This window comes from Delphinapterus leucas, chromosome 2, assembly GCF_059928025.1.
Source record: "Delphinapterus leucas isolate spDelLeu-1000000601 "Yukka" chromosome 2, BTC_Dleu_Yukka2, whole genome shotgun sequence".
In the NCBI taxonomy this organism is placed as follows: domain Eukaryota; kingdom Metazoa; phylum Chordata; class Mammalia; order Artiodactyla; family Monodontidae; genus Delphinapterus; species Delphinapterus leucas.
The window spans coordinates 36,232,963-36,251,684 of NC_143130.1; the positions used below are offsets into that span (position 1 = coordinate 36,232,963).

At 37.8% G+C, this 18,722-nt stretch overlaps 1 protein-coding gene and 1 non-coding gene across 2 annotated transcripts in view; one reads left to right on the top strand and one right to left on the bottom strand.

Moving 5' to 3' along the window:
• The window catches only part of ZFAND6 (zinc finger AN1-type containing 6), a 75,868-nt gene that overhangs the window by 37,157 nt on the left and 19,989 nt on the right, over nucleotides 1-18,722 (top strand). Inside the window, 1 exon segment of the mRNA XM_089906684.1 lies at nucleotides 14,011-14,134. The gene's annotated coding sequence lies outside the window, so the exon portion shown is untranslated.
• LOC115803970 (U6 spliceosomal RNA) lies at nucleotides 16,130-16,236 on the bottom strand. Its single transcript, XR_004024774.1, has one exon. It is a non-coding gene; the product is annotated as a U6 spliceosomal RNA (small nuclear RNA).

The following is an 18,722-nucleotide window of genomic DNA, read 5'->3' on the forward strand; positions in this document are numbered from 1 at the left end:
CATGTCATATATTAGGGGTTTACTGGAGATTCAGATGCAGACCATGTTGATCTGACTTGATGAAACCTGTGAAGTAAGCTGTATTTGCTGACTCATCTATATATGTTATAATCTCTTCGGCAGTGTAGTTAAAAATTGATTTAGAAGCAGGTGATACCTGAAAACTTGCTCCCTGCCCTCCCAAATATATTCATATGTATACATACAAATGCCCATATACACATCCCATATTTCTTAAGTTATTCTGAGTTGGTCAGATTTCACTCACAGTGTGGGTTATTCTAATCCTTTTATTATAACAGCATTTACTGCAGCATTTAGGGAAATGGAGTTTGAATTGAGGTCAGAGGAAAAATTTGGAGACTTAGCAGGTAGATTGGGTAGGGTAGAGTATTTGACACATGCTACCTGAGAAAAAGGGAGAGAAGGCAGGGAGTGGAATAAAATAATTTTGCCTGTTTTGCAGTTGGGCATTCTACAAGTACTTATTAAAATGCCTTTTTTTTAACAAGGTAATGTTTGGTGCTGTTGAGTTACAAAGATTAATCTGATATAGAGCCTGCCTGAAAGAAGGCCACACGGCTCAGTAACACTGTTCCAGACCTGGAATTAGCTAAAGTACCAGTAAATATTGTACCAGTTAACGTTGCTCATACCTGATAAGAGGGTATATCCAGATTAGTATAGGAGACTAAAATTCAGCCCTTTGTCCCAGGTCAGCTTTGTCCTGACCCTTCAGTTTTGCTGGCTATCTACCCCTCCAATTCCTGCCTCTGTCTCTGTTAGACTGTGAGCTAAGTGACGTGTTGTTCTGTTCTGCTCCTTTACAAGGTGGATTGTTTGTGAGATTTCCTACTAGAGAGACTGCTGTTCTGAGCCTCCTGACAAGTAAAACAAAAAGGAGTACGGGCATAGGCTGCAAATAATTACAGTATAGTCAAAGCTGTGCTCTTAACAGCTGTCGCAGTCTTACAAAGACTGGCTCTTATAGTAGGTAAAAGACAATCCAAAATAAGTTAAAATGAGGGAAAATAGGTTAAGCCATTGGAGAGGAAGGAGAACATGAAATTAGTGAGGTGATAGTGAGGATTTTCTCCTTTCTTGCACATTTTATTTTATTCATTTTCTCTTCTTTTTTCCCACCTCTTTCCTCCCTCTCCTTTAATTTATTTTGTGGTTTTATGCCAACGAAATGTTTGTGTTTTATCCATTTGTGTTTTGACCTCTCAGTGATAAACATTTTGTTATCTTGTCTTTTCCAGGTGCTCTGTAGGTCAGTGTGTGCTTTGCTGGCTTCTTATTGGCATTACAGAGTTTGTTTGGGTGGGACGTTTGTTTTAGTATTTCCCTTGTATATTATTGATCACTCACTAACTCTTGCTTTGGTATTGCTTTGCTACCTGGCATAACTAGAAATTAACTTAATTTGGAGTTTTTAACAAGGACACACCTGCTACTGCATATCCAATTGAGGAATAGCCCTGCTTTATTGGAGAAGTTTGTCTCTTTAACTGCAATAGAATAAGAAGGTTGAGAGGAGGCATTCACTTGACTCATAAGCATTCACATCTGATGTTTTCAATGAGAGCACTATTTCTTACAGTTGATTAAAATGGATAATCACAAATCAGTTTAGATTGCCATTGAATTAGAGTTTGAGTGTATGGAGATGAGATAGGAAATAATAGTTCACTTGTTATTGTTAGGTATTTGGTTGAAATCCTTAGAACATCAGGTCCAAATATTTATTTTTCTTAGGTCTTATTTTGAAATAATCTCAAATTTATAGGAAGTTGCATTAATAATACAAATAATTCCCATATACCCCCGGCAAGATTCACTCATTGTTAACATTTTGCTACATTTGTGCTATCATTCTGTTATATTATTTTTTTCCCTAACTGAGAATAAGTTGCATGCATCTTGTCCCTTTACCATATAGTACTTAGACATATATTTTCTAAAAACAGCATTCTTATATTTTCAAGGACATTCCAGTTATCATATCAAGGAAATTTAACACTGATACAATACAATTCTCTAATATACAGCCCACATTCAGATTTCTCTAGTTTCCTCAATAATGTTCTTTAATAATTTTTTTCCCAGTCTAGGATCCAACCCACAATCATTCATTGTGTTTAGTTGTCATGTCTCTATTTTCCTTTAATCAGAACCATTTCCTTAACCTTTCTTTGTCTTTTATGACATTGACACTTTTGAAGAGTGACAGACCATTTATTTATAGAATATCCCTCAATCTGGGTTTCTGTCATGTGTCCTTGTGATGAAATTTAGGAAATACAGTAGTTTGGGCAGGAATGCTACATTACTGCTATGTGCTTCTCAGGGCATCACATCAGGAGGCATATGTCCATTTGTCCTGTTTTCAGTGATACCAACTTTGATCTTTTGGGGGTTTTTTTTGTTTTTTTTTTTTGTGGTACGCGGGCCTCTCACTGTTGTGGCCTCCCTCTCCTGTTGTGGAGCACAGGCTCCGGACGCACAGGCTCAGCGGCCATGGCTCACGGGCCCAGCCGCTCCGCGGTATGTGGGATCCTCCCAGACCAGGGCACGAACCCGTGTCTCCTGTGTCGGCAGGCGGACTCTCAACCACTGCGCCACCAGGGAAGCCCAGAAAGTTTTAATAAGTTATACTGAAGCACAGTTAGACTGTTGAACAAATATTTTAACAAGTGAAAATTATTCTATCAGTTACAACTTTTATAAAGCTTTGAGTTATTTTTTAAATTATTTATATGTACAGTATAAGTAGATTATAAAGAAACTTTTTTTTTTTTTGCGGTACGTGGGCCTCTCACTGTTGTGGCCTATCCCGTTGCGGAGCACAGGCTCCGGATGTGCAGGCTCAGCGGCCACAGCTCACGGGCCCAGCCGCTCTGCGGCATGTGGGATCTTCCTGGACCGGGGCACGAACCCGTGTCCCCTGCATCGGCAGGCGGACTCTCAACCACTGCGCCACCAGGGAAGCCCTATAAAGAAACATTTGAGTTATTTTGAATGAATCCTAAAACCTTTGTCCATCTTTTATGGCATAGCAAATACACAGTCAATTTTCAGCATTAAGTAAAACTTTAAAAATTAGCCAGTGAATTTTGAGTGTTTGGATGCTATCTATTTCTCGTGATGTTTTAAAGCCATGTTGTTAATATAAATAGTAAATTTACTCTGTAAAATCCTAAAACTTTTCCTAAAATTTACTATAGAAATTGGGGTTAATAATATACCTTTATGGGGGAAAAAGTTATCTAGCTATTTTAGGACATATTGATTGAACGCAGTTTTATTTTCCAGACAAGCTTTCTATAACACTCGAGTAACCTGTCGCAATAATTATACTATAGAAATTTTAATCTGTGGGGAAATGTGGTGTAACCCTTCATTGTAAATGTTAGAAATATGGCTCCTCTTTCTGTCACAACGGGACCAAGAGTCTCTTTCTCCCCAGTCAGGAGGGTCCCAAAGGATATTCTTGGGACACTGAGGGCACCCCGCTATCTCCTTGTAAAAGTTGTTCTTTAATTGGTGGCTCTTTATGCTAAAGAAATTAGTTAAACTTTAGAAAAAAAGAAAAATACCTAGTTTTGCTTACTTTGGGTACAAATGATTATAAAAAGTAATTCTTCCTTACCTAGCCTGTGGCCAGGTGAAGAAAAATCTATATGTTAAAGTTACATATTGTCAAATTATACATTGGTGTCAGATAGCAAATGAAATGTTTTTCTTAATTTTACATAGCAGCCCTTTTTATATAGCTATAATAGTGAAAGCACTCCTTAAAAGTTTAGACAATTAAAATGTACATAGTCAGTTTGAACTGTCTCAACTCTGTTTCATGTTAAATGTGTTACAAGAATGAATCTGAAGTCTGCTGCAGTAAAACACTGAAGGCTTTAAAATGTTTTCTTGCATAAAACTCAAAGTTTAGCTGCTTATGAGGGTAGGGAAGGCAGGAAGCTAATGTCTGTCTCAAGATACAGGACAGCTGTTTGCTCATCAACCTCAACTGTGTGAGTAGACTTAAGCCTGTAACCCTATGTAATTAGGCATAATAATTTAAAATTTTTTAAATCTAAAGTGCTTAAAGATAACACATCAGTGTGATGAGATTTTTTTAGGGTCTATTTTTTTCTGGTGGGTGCCATGTTGAGGGTAGAGTGGGTGGTAGATTTTTATTTATAAAATATTTTTGAGAATATCACTTAATAACCATGCATCTTTTTTCATCATTATTCCATTCCTGTGAAGCAAAAGAATATAATTCTTTAGATCCCTTTATTTTGCAGTTGATTTCAGCCTTTTAAAATTAATACTTTAACCAAACAGTCATGAAAATGTATTTTGGGAATATGATGTTAGATATTAATATAGAAAATTGTTCTTGGAAATAATTTAATAACTTAAATTATAATTAATAATTTTTTAAAAATTTATTTATTTGGCTGTGTTGGGTCTTTGTTGTAGTTCACGGGCTTCTCACCGCAGTGGCTTCTCTTGTTGTGGAGCATAGGCTGTAGGCACACAGGCTCAGTAGTGGTGGCATGCGGGCTCAGTAGTTGTGGTGCACAGACTTAGTTGCTCCTCGGCATGTGGGATCTTCCCGGACCAGGGATGGAACCAGTGTCCCCTGCATTGGCAGGCGGATTCTAACTGCTGCGCCACCAGCGAAGTCCCTGAACATGACATTTCTTGATGACACACAGCTGTATTTGTCTGGAACATGAAAGATTGGTCTTGCGTCAGATGTAACTCCACAAAAGAGGAGGAAAGGAAGCAAAAATATGTCTTAAAGAATGTTGGTGAAAGTTAGGTATATTTTCTTTGGGTTTTAGGTAAAGTGATTTTTACCAGATTCAGCAAAGTCATTGTAATGTTATTTTAAAATAAAGGCATGGATGGGTGAATTAAGTGGTGTTGCAGGTTTTGAGTTCTGTCAGTAGTGACTGCTTCTTGGATTAAAGTGAGCCATTTTTTTACATTTAGATGCTGGTAGAGTGCTTTCTAATCTAGAAGCACTGGTAGTGTTATGGATGGTGCATTAAGTCTTTCAGGAAGGATTAGGTGTCAGTGGTTTTATTGTAAGAGAATCTCCTGTGTTGGGGATGATCCTACTAAAGCCTAAAAGTAGTCTGAGTTTCAGCACTGACCATCACTCTCACTGTGTGTTTAGAAACATGGTGGGTGTTGTGGGGGGAGGTTGTAGCAAGAAGTAGAAACACGGCTTTATGTTCTGTAAGAACTTGCTGTTTACTGGAATCTAATCAGGGGCCTGAACACATCTGAACAGATACCCATTCTAACTGAAAATGGGAAAGGGGGAGATTATTTTAAAAGATATGTGAAAATCTTGTGGAATTGGCAAGAAGTTTACAGCTTTGGTACCTTTCTATGTGTTTGGTGTTCTTCCTCTTCTCCACTCCAACCTTTTCAGATTGGTTCATTGGGTCCGTTTTTCACCCATGTCTACATAACTTTTCTGGAGATATTATCCCATGGTACCAATGGAGCAACAAGAGTTAAGACCTGTAGGTAGTACAGGTTGTATTAAAAGGGAATGTTAACAAGGAGTCAATAGTTGGCAAGTCTAACTGCAATTTCTTTAACTGATTAGGAAGCAGGGAGGGGGCTGATAATATTACCTTCCTCATATAGATATGGTGAAACTAAATGAGACAGTTCATCTGAAGTGCTTAGCACAGGGTCTAGTACATAACAGCTAATGTTTTCAGTGAGTACTTACTAATGCATATCGAAGTATGTACTTTTCTAATCTGATTTTTTAATTTAGGGAGAAGGTTTGGAGAACTTAAGATTAAATGATGACCTATGGATACCTCACTCAGAGCATTTAATTCAGAGGTGGAGTGGCTGTCTGACTGGGCTGGTAGTTATGCCCTAAACTGTTCATGATATTCTATTAACCTTAGATTGGCTTACTGTTGAGCATTGTATGTTTTTAATCAGGAGCTTAGAATAGTTTTTCTGTATTTGTTTTAGCCATTTGAACCCTTTGTTCAAATGAAGTCTTTTACAGAAACCTGGTATTTAAAAATAGTAAAAAGGAACTGTTCTTGAAGCAGAAATGTTCAACCCAGTCTACCATCTCAGTTTTCTCCTCACCTGTGCCCTCTGCCTTGGCAATCATTGATAGAATGCATAGTTATAAGAAGTAAAAGCACACTTATGAGAAATTAATTTAGTGAATGATTGCCTGAATGGATAAGCATGCATAATCCCATACACACCCTTAGATGTTTTAAGATTTTATTTTTGACTCTGGCTGCTTGTAGACTGGCTGTTAACTGAAGTTGACCATGATACTGGTTTATCTTGAAAGGTGGTACTAATAAACAACCCCAGAAACTTGTATTTTACTTTACAGATATTGTTGACCATACCACATATCACATTGTGTTCTCCTTATAAACTATATGTGAAATACTCACTCTTATGTTATCTGAGTCAAGGTTAATTGTATTTCTGAGTGATTGATTTCATTTTTCTTTTGAATATTGTACCTCTTAACTAGTCATATCCTTTGCATTGGCTGTTAGGAAGAGTAGAGTCAGCTGAATGGCTTCTAATTAGCAAAAAAGCCCTATGGGCATGCGTTTTGTTTTGACAATATACCTGACCCCTCATTTTTTCTACCACTTTGTCTTGGATTGACCATTTTTGCTTCTGTCTAATGTCATATAGCATGCATTTTAAAAGTCACCTTAAATCCTTTTCAACACACCATGAAGTATATAAAAAATCATAGTGATGTGTTTAGTGGACAGCACTTGTTAAACCCTCCTTCCCATTATAGGGTGATGCTTATAGGTTTAAATTCAGACACCTTAGCGTGGATACAAAGCCTTCACTATATGCCTTACTGTTTCTAGGATTAGTCCATCCTGTATTCCAGACACACAGGATTCTCTCCCCTGATAAGATACCGTACTTACTTTATCCTGCCCCATAATTATAAGTAGTAGGTATAAGCACTTACTAATCAATGTATCCTTTTATAAACTTTGGTAGGAGGATGTTAGAAACCTTTCCCTCATACTTGTAATCAAGAAATCAGCTCGGTAGGAAGTAAGATTAAGAGATCTCCTAACAGGTGATCACTGTCTGTGAGACAAAGCACACCTTTTATGTACCTGCCCTTTGTGAGCTGTGGGTAAAGAAGGAGTCTTGGATTTATGACTGTAAGATGTTATGGAAAAACCCGAACGAACTTTTTGGCCAACACAATATTTGTGGCTTCTTTCTCACAACTAAAGTGGAGTTGAGTAGTTACCACAGACTATATGGCACACAAAGCCTAAATTATTTACTTATCAGGCCCTTTAGAGAAAAAGTTTACCAACTCGTAATATACAGTGTTGGGGATACAACCCTGAAAAAACTAAATAATCATTTTGTGTATTTTATTTGGTTTTTCTCTTTTTGTATTGTCTTTACAGACTATATTGTTCATCGTTCATATTTCAATTCATATTGAAATTCGATGTTGATTACTATAAATAGCTCTCATAACTCTGAGTTTGTGGGATATGTGTCCTTCGTAGGCCTTTCCCTGAAATGAGAAACTAAGAGCCGTATGCCCAGATTCTGTCCAAGGGTAGACTTCAATTTGGGGTATGTGGGTAGGAAACTAGAATGAGGAAGACTTTACTGTGCAGTACCAGTATCCCAGAATAGGTCAAAGAGGAAGAATACAATGAAGTATAATTAGTTTCAAGATTTAATAAAATTAGTACTTTTATTGTTTAATCAAGAATATTCATAAGTGGTGCTTTTTGGGGGGGAAGAAGGTAAGAGTATGGTGATGAAGAATACAGTGGCTGCTGACTGCTAGTACAGTTTGGTGCATGAAGCCAAGGCTCCAGCTTGTTTTACCTTCCCTTGCTTTTACGCTGCCAGTCGACACAGTGAAAAGGCAAATAACAAGTTCTTGTTTTTATGAAAATAGTTTTGACCCCCTGGGCCTCTGAGAGGATTTCAGGGATCGGATCCCCAGGGGGTCCACAGATAAGCTTTGAGAATTACTGACCTAGGGCATGGACTCCAGCCAGACTGCTAAGGTTGACTATTAGTTCCATCACTTACTACTAGCTGTATGACTTTAAGCAATTTACTTTAACCTCCCCATGCTTGTCTGTGATATGGTGATAATACCTATTGCCTAGGTTTGTTATGAGGATAAAGGAGTTGAGGTTTATAAACGTGCTTAGAACAGTGCTTGGCACATAAAGCACTATATAAATATTATTAAATAAAACCAAATGGTAAATCTGATTATTTGTATAAAAAGTGTTATACAAAGTTTCAGAAGAACAGGAGAGATTTAAATTTAGAGATTGACCATACAATGGAAGAAATCAGGGAGAAACATTGATTTACAAGTATTGGAAACTAAGTTGGAGATTTGCCTTAGGAGAAGAGATTTCTTAAAGAGGCTGGGGACAGGGAGGTGAAGCACAAAGCCATGCGTGTTGAATTATGAGGTTTAAGGTCAGAGAAGAAGAAATAAAAAGAAGGTTCATACATGTGGATCTTGCATACATAGAGCTTATTTTTTTAGTCTTTTGGAGAAGAAAAGTGAATGAAAGCCCATGAATGTGGAAACCAATGGGAAAATTTGAGTGGGTCCCCATTTTGCAAAAACAGGTATTGGGTTGCCTTGTGCAGATAGTAGCTAATTCTTTAAGGTATGCAATATGGAACCTAGGTCGGCTTGAGAACATAAAATTGACAACTTTAATTATAAAACTACTAGGTTTGGTATGCCAACCTAAGCAAATTGCTAAATGAACCTCTCTCTGAGTGAAATGAATTAGAAAAGATACCCCAAAGCTTAGAGTGTGAGGCTAAGCATCTTTGTTCAGTGTACAAACTGTATAACATATGTATTGGGCCCTGCTGGCAAATCTAGATCTTTTCTCAAACAGCAAATTCAGTTTCTTTAAAAAGAGCCTATTGCAGCCTGTTTGCCTTGTGGTAAATACTTGGTTACTACAGGTTGTAGTACAAGGCTGCTGCTACCTTGCCAGCACAGTTTCATTCATGCATTCAACAAATATTGAATGTCTACCATGTGCCAGGCATTATTTTAAGCATCAGTGAATAAAATGGACAGAATCTGCTGTTACAGAGGTGACATTTTAGTAAAGGGACGAGAGATAAGTGTAATTTAATAGTAAATTAAGATCAAAGGCATTGAAGAAAAATAAAACTGGAAAGGGTAATAAAGGATGCTGGTTGCAATTTTAAATGGGGTAAAGGAAGCCCTCTCTCAGAAGATGACATTTGAGCAAAGGTCCTGAAGGAGATGAGGGGACCTAGTTGTAGTGACTTCTGGAGGGTAGAAGTTACAGCAGTTACAAAGGCCTTATGACAGGAGCATAGCTGGCATATCTGTATATGATCAGGGAGGAGTGGGAGAGGAGGTCAGGTAATGGGGGAACAGATTATAAAAGAGCCTTTAAGTCATGGTAAGGAGTTTGGCTTTTACTTGGTGAATTGAAGGATTTTGAGTAAGCAAGAAGTGTGATCTGCTTTAGATTTTAACATAATCACTGGCTGCTGTATTGAAAATACACCATAGGAAGATAAGAACAGAAGCAAGGAGACCTATATACCAGTAACTATATTAGTTATCAATTGCTATATGGCAAATTATTCCAAAAACTTCATGGTTTAAAACAATGCACACTTATTGTCTCACACAGTTTCTGTCAGGAATATAGACGTAGCTTAGCTGTATATTTTTGGCTCAGAGTCTCTCATGAGGTTGCAGCCCAGAGATTAGCCAAGGTTGCGGTCATCCAAACTCTTAACCAGGGCTGAAGGATTTGTTTCCAAGTTCACTCATACACCTTTTGGCCAGAGACCTCAGTTACTCAGCAAGTGGGGCTGTCCTTATGACAGTGGTAGCCGCCTTCCCTGGAGTGAGTGATCTACGAGAGAGAGAGAGCAAGGCAGTAGCCATAATGTACAGTGTCTTTTATGACTAGACTCAGAAATGACAAACCAACACTTCCACAATATTCTGTTGGTTATCCAGACCAACACTGATAAAATGTGGGAGGGGACTACAAAGGGCCAGAATATCAGGAGGCATGGGGATCATTGGGGGCCACCTTGGAGGCTGTTAACAAATAGAAAATGAAATTTTAAAAAGATACCATGTATTGCCTTTTAACAAATTAAATACCTAGGAATATCTACAAGAAATATGCAAGACCTGCATGAACACTGTCAAAACATTATGGGGAACTTAAAGAAGACCTAAATAAATTTAAGAGTCTGCTGTGTTTGTACATCTGTAGATTCAGCACAACCCTAACAGGTCCCCCCCCCCATAGAAATTGACAAACTGAATCTAAAATTTGTATGGATATGGAAACTGCCAAGAATAAGCAACACAATCTTGAGGAAGAATAAAACTGATACCAGCTATCCAAAATCTATAATAACTTGAAACAGGATAGACAAAATAGACCAGTGGGATAGAATTGAGAGTCTAGGAAAAGACCCGCATTACATGTATGATAACCCATGTATGGACAAGAATGAGACTGCAGTGCAGTAGAGAGAGGACAGCCTTTTCAATAAATGGATTTGGGTTAATTAGATAACCATATGGAGAAAAACATGAATCTTAATCCCTACCTTATTCCAGACAAAAAATCAACTCCAGATGGATTACAGATCTAAATGTGAAAGGTAAAATAATAAAATTAATAGGAAAATAGAGAGCATCTTCGTGACCTTGGAGTAGGCAAAGATTTTTAAAATAGCTAACTATAAAAGATAATTGTTAACAAAATCATATTAAGGTGAATTTTGGTTTCAAGACACCATTAAAAATGGAAAGACAAACCATCGTGGAAGGTAAAGTAAGCAAAAGGCAATCCAACAGAAAAAAATGCACAGAAAACTTAGACACTTAACAAAAGAGGATTTTAAGAATATTTAAAATAGAAAGGCAGATGTATTAATTTCTTAGGGCTGCAATTACAAATTAATACAAACTAGGGAGCTTAAAAACAACAAAAATTTATTCTCTCACAGTTCTGGAGGCCAGAAGTTCAAAATCAAGGGGTTGGCAGTGCCATGCTCTGTACAAGCTCTAGGAGAGAATACATTTCTTGCTGCCAGATTCTAGTGGCTGCGTGCATTCTTTGGCTAGTGGCCACATCACTCCAGTCTCTGCCTTTGTCTTCACATCACCTTCTCCTCTGTCTCTCAAAACTCTCTCTGCCTTTCTCTTATAAGTATACATGTGATTGCATCTTAAGCCCAACCGAACAATCCAGACTAGCTCCTCTTCTTAAGATCCTTAACTTAATCATCTTTTGCCATATAAGATAGTATTCAGAGGTTGCAGAGATTAGCACATAGACATGTCTTTGGGGCTACCATTTTGCCCAGTATAGCAGGCAGTACTAAGTATTGGTGAGGTATGGAGTAACCGGAATGCTCATACTTTGCCAGGGGCTCTAACGTTGCCAGGAGTGTGTAAATTTGTATAACCCGCTTTGGGAACTGGTAGTATCTGCTTAAAGGTGAACATACATATACCCTATGACCCAACGTGTCCCCTCCTAGGTATATACTGAGCAGAAATGTGTATGTATGTTAGTCAAAAAACACATAAAATAATGTTCATAACAGCAATATTTGTCATAGTCATAAGCTGGAAAGTTCCCAAATCCCTGTCATCACTAGAATAGATAGTGGTTTATTCATACAGTGTAATATACTAGATAGCAAAGAGAAGGAATGGACTGTGGTTAGACACATTAGCATGGTTGAATCTCAAAAACAATTTGAGAGAAGCCAGACACAATGTGTGTACACTGTATAATTCCATTTATTAAAAGTTCAAGAATAGGAAAAGCTAATCTAGAGTATTAGAAGTCAGCATAATGGTTATCCTTGGGGAAAGGATAATATTTGGAAAAGAGCATGAGGAAGCTTTTGAGGGGTACTGATGATAATCTGTTTCTTTTTTTTTTTTTATTGCGGTACGCGGGCCTCTCACTGTTGTGGCCTCTCCCGTTGCGGAGCACAGGCTCCGGACGCGCAGGCTCAGCGGCCATGGCTCACGGGCCTAGCCGCTCCGCGGCATGTGGGATCTTCCCAGACCGGGGCACGAACCCGTGTCCCCTGCATCGGCAGGTGGACTCTCAACCACTGCGCCACCAGGGAAGCCCGATAATCTGTTTCTTGATTGGGGTGCTTAGTTACCCAGTTGTGTACAATTTGTGAAAATTTAAGCTTTACACTTGGGACTTGTATATGTTTAAAGAAGAAAAGAATGGGAGTTGTTGGTTACTTTTGTAGGTTTCTTTACTATAGGACATCTCAGTTGAACTAATGGAGTATCTTTCATTTTGATATGCATTGATTATTCTGTTCTGTTTGAAAGTTTTAGTAGAGCAACTTGATTATAACATTTGTAAGGACTTTGAATTGCAAGTGACAGAAGCCCAAAGCAAACTAAAGCAAAATGAGAATTTGTTCACATAATTCTGAGGAAGTCTGAGGGGTGGAGCTGTCCTCAGTAAGCCTTTGTCTTGGCTGTCTCCTTCCTACCCATTTTGGCTTTGCTTACCTTATTTTAATTAATTATGCGGACTCTTTCTCCATTGTAGCAGAGAGGGCCACCAGCAGCACCATGTTTACATTGTATTGTCTTCAATGTAATCTCAGAGCAAAGTCTGCCTCTTTCCCAGTAGCACCAGTAAAATCCAGGGAGGAATGAATGATTGGCTCAGATTGAGTCATAATGCCCAGGCTTGGATCACGTGCCCATCACTGAGACAGGTCTGGCCCTGAGGAGGAGGGGTTAAGCCTACCCAAAGCAAATGAAATGGTCTTCCCGCAGGAACGAGAGGTTCTGTTAATCTGAAAGAGGAAGGAAACATACCAGGCAGACAGAAACTATCAGTTTCAGGAATATGGATGTCTTCCCAGTCCAGTTATTGAATGATTTTATAATTATTAAGATACCACGGATTTTATTTAGCCTTGGTGAATAGAAAACTGTGTGCTAAAATAGAGGACAGTTTGTACCAATTACATTACTGTCATTTTTCACATCATAGCTACAACTCTCTGTATAAACTATACCTGGTGATACAGATTTGGATGAAATATTGCCTTTCATAGTTCTTTCCCCTTATTGGGTGATGAACATATACTTAAATAAGAGATGAGGCTCAGCAAGAGCAAATAATACTTTAAATTTACATTGCTTGGATTAGAGAATCCCACAGTTAATAATATTACCTGTGCTTGAGTCCCATGTCTACCTAGCCTCCCCACATCTTCTTCAGTGATGATTGCATTAAAGTCATTTGCTTATTTAATCCAGAGGTTGGCAGATTTTTGGTTCATCACCTGTTTTTGTTCAGCACATGAGCCAAGAATGGTTTTTGCATTTTTAAGTGGTGGGAGGAAAAATCAAAAGAGGGACATTTTATAATGTGAAAATTCTGTGAAATTCAAATTTTGGTGGCCATAAGTATAGCTCATTTGTTTACATATTGTCAGTGGCTGCTTTTACATGACAACAGCCGAATTGAGTAGTTGTAACAGAGGCTGTATGGTCCTGAAGCCTAAAATATTTACTGTCTGGTCATTTACCGAAAGGTTTGCCAACAACTGATATACACATTTTTGGGCAGAATGTGACAAATTAGAGTCAGATGATGGGAATGCCAATCAAAGTTTTTCTGAAACCTGTCTTCTTCAACTGGAAACACTTACAGTGGATTCTTTTTGTGAGATTTATCATGCCAGCCAATGAAAACTTTCCTTATATCAATAACTGGGAGGTTTGTATATATTAGAATTAGCTTTGGAGTCTCTTATCCTTACATAACCTAGTATGTTGAAATTGATGAATTATTTGCTGGGAAGGAATATATAGTATCCTCAAAGATGTTATTCTCATGTTAGCTGGACTCGTGCCTTTTTGTCTTTCAGCCCAAGAAACAGCAGGAAAGACAACCTGACATAGGGAACTGGGGACTGCTATACAGAGAGAGAGCTACAAAGCATCCTCAGTGCAGTAGGAACCCTAATCCAAAGTCCCTATACTTTTATCAGAGTGAGTAGCATTCGTCTCAACTGTTCTATATTGAGTCATACTTTCTGATCTATTTGCTTTATGAACTTTCCTAGATATTTTGTAATCTCTGCAAAGGTTCTTGACCTCCCGAACATATGTATGTTGCCCACATGATAGGTATCATCATAGGTTAAGATTAGGTAACTGAAAGTGAAGGTAGCCTTGAATTGGAGAGTATAAGCTCTATCTAAGAGCTCTATCTAAGGGTCCTAGCTGATTGGTTTTAATTTTGGGAACATCAGTCCACTGTTGTCAGGTCTTGCTGTTTTTCAAGAGAAGCTGGAAACCTGGGATTTTTATTTGACATTCCCCAATTTCTGAATGCTAACAATTAATTTTTAAAAGTTAATATGTGCTGGCTTACCAGACATTCCTGTGGGTCAGATTTAACTTGTTTGCCAGTTAACAACTTCTGTATTTAAGTCATCATTATAAATTATATATCCTCCCTATTTATTTCAGAAGCAGGGAGAAGAACAATGAAATGAAAAATTATATATGCCTTTTGTAAGTGGCTTGGGTTACTGATCATTCTTGCTGAATGACTGTTTCAGTATATAAATTATGAGTACTGTGACTGAAACATTTTTCATCAATCTGTTGTCGCCCCTTTTCAATGGAAAATAACCATTTTTTGCCTGACGTGAATACTTCTAACAATAATGAAATGTGTTTATTCAACAAAATATTTTGTAGTATTCATATTAGGCATAAAGGGGATTTGAAGAAGAAACTGTTTAACTGGGAAATGATTTGTATACCTGTAAAGCACTTGAGTAATGGTAAGCTTAAGTGCCCCAAAAGGGTGGTGTACAGACAGCTTCTGTAGGAATACAGAGCAGAGGAGGATCGAGGTGAACAGAAATGAACCCAGAAGAAGTAGAATGTAAGCTGATTCCTTAATAAGATTGTTATAGGCAGAGTGAAGAAGCGGACAGCATTTACGAAGGAAAGAGCAGTATGAGCTGGAAGCTTGTTTCCAGCAACGAGGATGATTTGTTTCAAACAGATAGGCGCAAAAGGACCCTCTGCTTTTAAGCAGAGCAGAGTTAGAGCAGTTACTGAGTTTCTGCTAGGTGCCAGGCACTATATGGAAGCTTTCTATATACACTGTCTTAAATAAATATGAGCACACTTTTAAAAATAATTAATTAATTTAGTTTTGGCTGTATTGTGCCTTTGTTGCTGTGTACAACTTTCTCTAGTTGCAGCTAGTGGGGGCTACTCTTCGTCGTGGTGCCCCGGCTTCTCATTGCGGTGGCTTCTCTTGTTGCAGAGCACGGGCTCTAGGCGCCCAGGCTTCAGTAGTTGTGGCTCGTGGGCTCTAGAGCACAGCCTCAGTAGTTGTGGCACGTGTGTTTAGTTGCTCCGGGGCATGTGGGATCCTCCAAGACCAGGGTTCGAACCTGTGTCCCGTGCACTGGCAGGCAGATTCTTAACCACTGTGCCGCCAGGGAAGTTCTGAGCACACCTTTTTTTTTTACATCTTTATTGGAGTATAATTGCTTTACAATGGTGTGTTAGTTTCTGCTGTATAACAAAGTGAATTAACTATACGTATACATATATCCCCATATCCTCTCCCTCTTGCGTCTCCTTCCCACCCTCCCTATCCCACCCCTCTAGGTGGTCACAAAGCACAGAGCTGGTTTCCCTCCCTCTGCTATGCTGTTGCTTCCCACTAGCTATCTGTTTTACAATTGGTAGTGTATATATGTCAATGCCACTCTCTCACTTCGTCCCAGCTTACCCTTCCCCCTCCCCGTGTCCTCAAGTCCATTTTCTACGTCTGCATCTTTATTCCTGTCCTGCCCCTAGGTTCTTCAGAACCTTTTTTTTTTCTTTTTTGGATTCCATACATATGTGTTAGCATATGGTATTTGTTTTTCTCTTTCTGACTTCACTCTGTATGACAGTCTCTAGGTCCATCCACCTCACTACAAATAACTCAATTTCGTTTCTTTTTATGGCTGAAAAAACATGGAACGCTTCACATATTTGCGTATCATCCTTGTGTAGGGGCCATGCTAATCTTCTCTGTATCGTTCCAATTTTAGTATATGTGCTGCTGAAGCAAGCACCTGAGCACACTTTTAAGGAGTTGAACTTAGGGAAGTTTAGTAACACGTCCAAGCTCTTATAGGTAATTAAAACGGCAAAACTGGGATCTGACCCCCAAGCCTGTTCACTTTTCACTCAGCTTACTTTCCAGGGAAATTGGGCTGGTTAAGGTAAATTATGTAGAGCATGAATGCCAGGTCTAGTACTCCTTTCTGGGGAAATTATTTAGTAACTAGAACAGAAGTAATATGATGAGAACTGAGTGTTTTAGGAGAATTTAAATAAGTGGATTGTGAGGAGAGGCAGTAAAACAGAAGAAAAAAACTGTTAAAATAACCCAGATGTGAAGTGATAAAGTCAGAATTGGGGTGCAGTTGGGATGCAAAGAAGAAAAGAGCATGAGATATTTCAGAATGAAAATTATTGGAACTTGGTGACTTAAAATTCTAGGGGATAAAGCAGAGGGAAATAAGTTTAATTACCATGTATTTGCAGTTATAATTGAGTCTGTGTTGCATTCATTCATTGCTGTCCTTTTGTCAGAATTTGAATAATTGGTAATGAATTTTCTTTGCAATCTTAAAATATTTGATCTTGAATTTTTATGCTAATGAGAATTTATAGGTTAAAAGACTTAAAGGAAAAACAAATTTTCTCAAGAACTTGGTTAAGCTAATTAAAGCTGCATAATATCTTAAGGTTGAATAAATGAATGAAAGTTTAAATTATCTTTAAATGAAAAGAGTAAGAATTCATGAATGCTCATGAATTTATGTTTGGCAGGGACAGGATGGACTTTGAAAGTCATTCTCTTTGTTTTTTTAGATCCAAAAAAAAAGGACATTGACTTAATTGCTTACTAGATATGTGACCTTGGGCAAGTTATTCAGTCTCTTTGAATATCAGTTTCCTCGTTTAAGAATGGGGATATCAGTAATACCAACATCATAGGGTTCTGGAGAGAATTAAATGAGATAATATAAATAAAACAATAAAGACAGTTTTTGGCCCATAGTAAGCTCTGAATAACTAAGTACTATCCGAGTGGGGTTGGGAGGACAGTCAGTTGTAGGTTTGATTATGAATGTTAAGAGTCAGAAATCACATTTTCTGAATTCTCTTTAATTTGTAATTTTTTTTTTTAATTACACCATGCTAATCCATTTTTCTCTGTATGTCTGGTAATCTCATTCTTTACCTCCTTGGATTTGTAGTTTTCTAATCCCACAATACATAGAGCAATTAAGGAATTGTTCTGCCTTCTCATGCTCTTTCCTCTTTTTCTTTCCTGAATGCCAAGCTAATGGGCCCTCCAAATTGTTTACCTACCAAAAAGGTACAGTAGCAAGGGGATGCAAGATTTCCAGTTTCTCCATAGCTACCCCATCTTTGCCACTACACATAAAGATAAACTAAGATACCCTTTTATGGCTTTTGGTCTTTTCCTGAATCTTCATGGAAAGGTACATTTTGTGGCCTAAAAATGAATAACTAACACTGATTCTTTTCCTTTTTCTCTTTCTCTCTCTTTTTTTCTTTTCTTTTTAAGTAAGCTGTGAAATCTTTTGTGCTTTTTATCTGGCAGGATAATAGCTTTTTATAAGAAAGCTCTTGACTTACGAAAATAATTGCTAGTTTGCCACTGTGCAGGGCAGTTTGGCTTGGGGAAATTGCTAGTGTTACATGTTTTAAATTTTAGTCTTACTATTCAGAAGCAGGAATTGTGATATAAAAAACTTGGTGGTCATATTGTACTTTTAATCTGTGAATATTTACTTGAGTTTCTATAGAAATAAGATATTTATCTTCTCTGGATGCTTGTACATTGCCAATATATACTGAAAGATTTATCAGTACCAGTGGGGAAGGTTCTTTAATTCTTATAACATCATTTTAATGTCATTTATAGGTAGCATAGAATAGTTGGTGATTTAGAACAGTGTTTCTCGAGAATTCCCTGGCAGTCCAGTGGTTAGGACTCGGTGCTTTTACTGCTCGGGTTCCATCCCTGGTAAGGGAACTAAGATCCCACAAGCTACACGGCGCAGCCAAAAAAAAAAGGTGTTTCTCAATCTTTTTTCCTTTATTGCCCTCCCCCCCATCCCCAGGAGCCTTTTAAAACAGTTTTTTCCTAATTGGCTTCCTACCTCCATAAAATTTTAATTCCACATATATATAATAGTTATCTATTTATGTATTATATGTATAGCTGTGTTTTATACATAAATAGTAAGGGTTTTTTGTTTTTTTTTTGTACTCCCATTCCCCAGAGAATCAGTGTTTGCCTTCTTGAGGTGATTCTGCCTGCATTGATGGTTTACAGCAGTGGATTCTCAAAATTTTTGGTTTCAGAACCTTTGTATTCTCTAAAATTATTGAGCACGTTGAAGAGTTTTTATTTATGTTTGTCATATCTAGCGAAAATTTTTATCATGCTACAAATTAAAGTGAGAAAAATCACAAAATATTTATTAATTTATTTAAAAATATTTTATGAAAAATAACC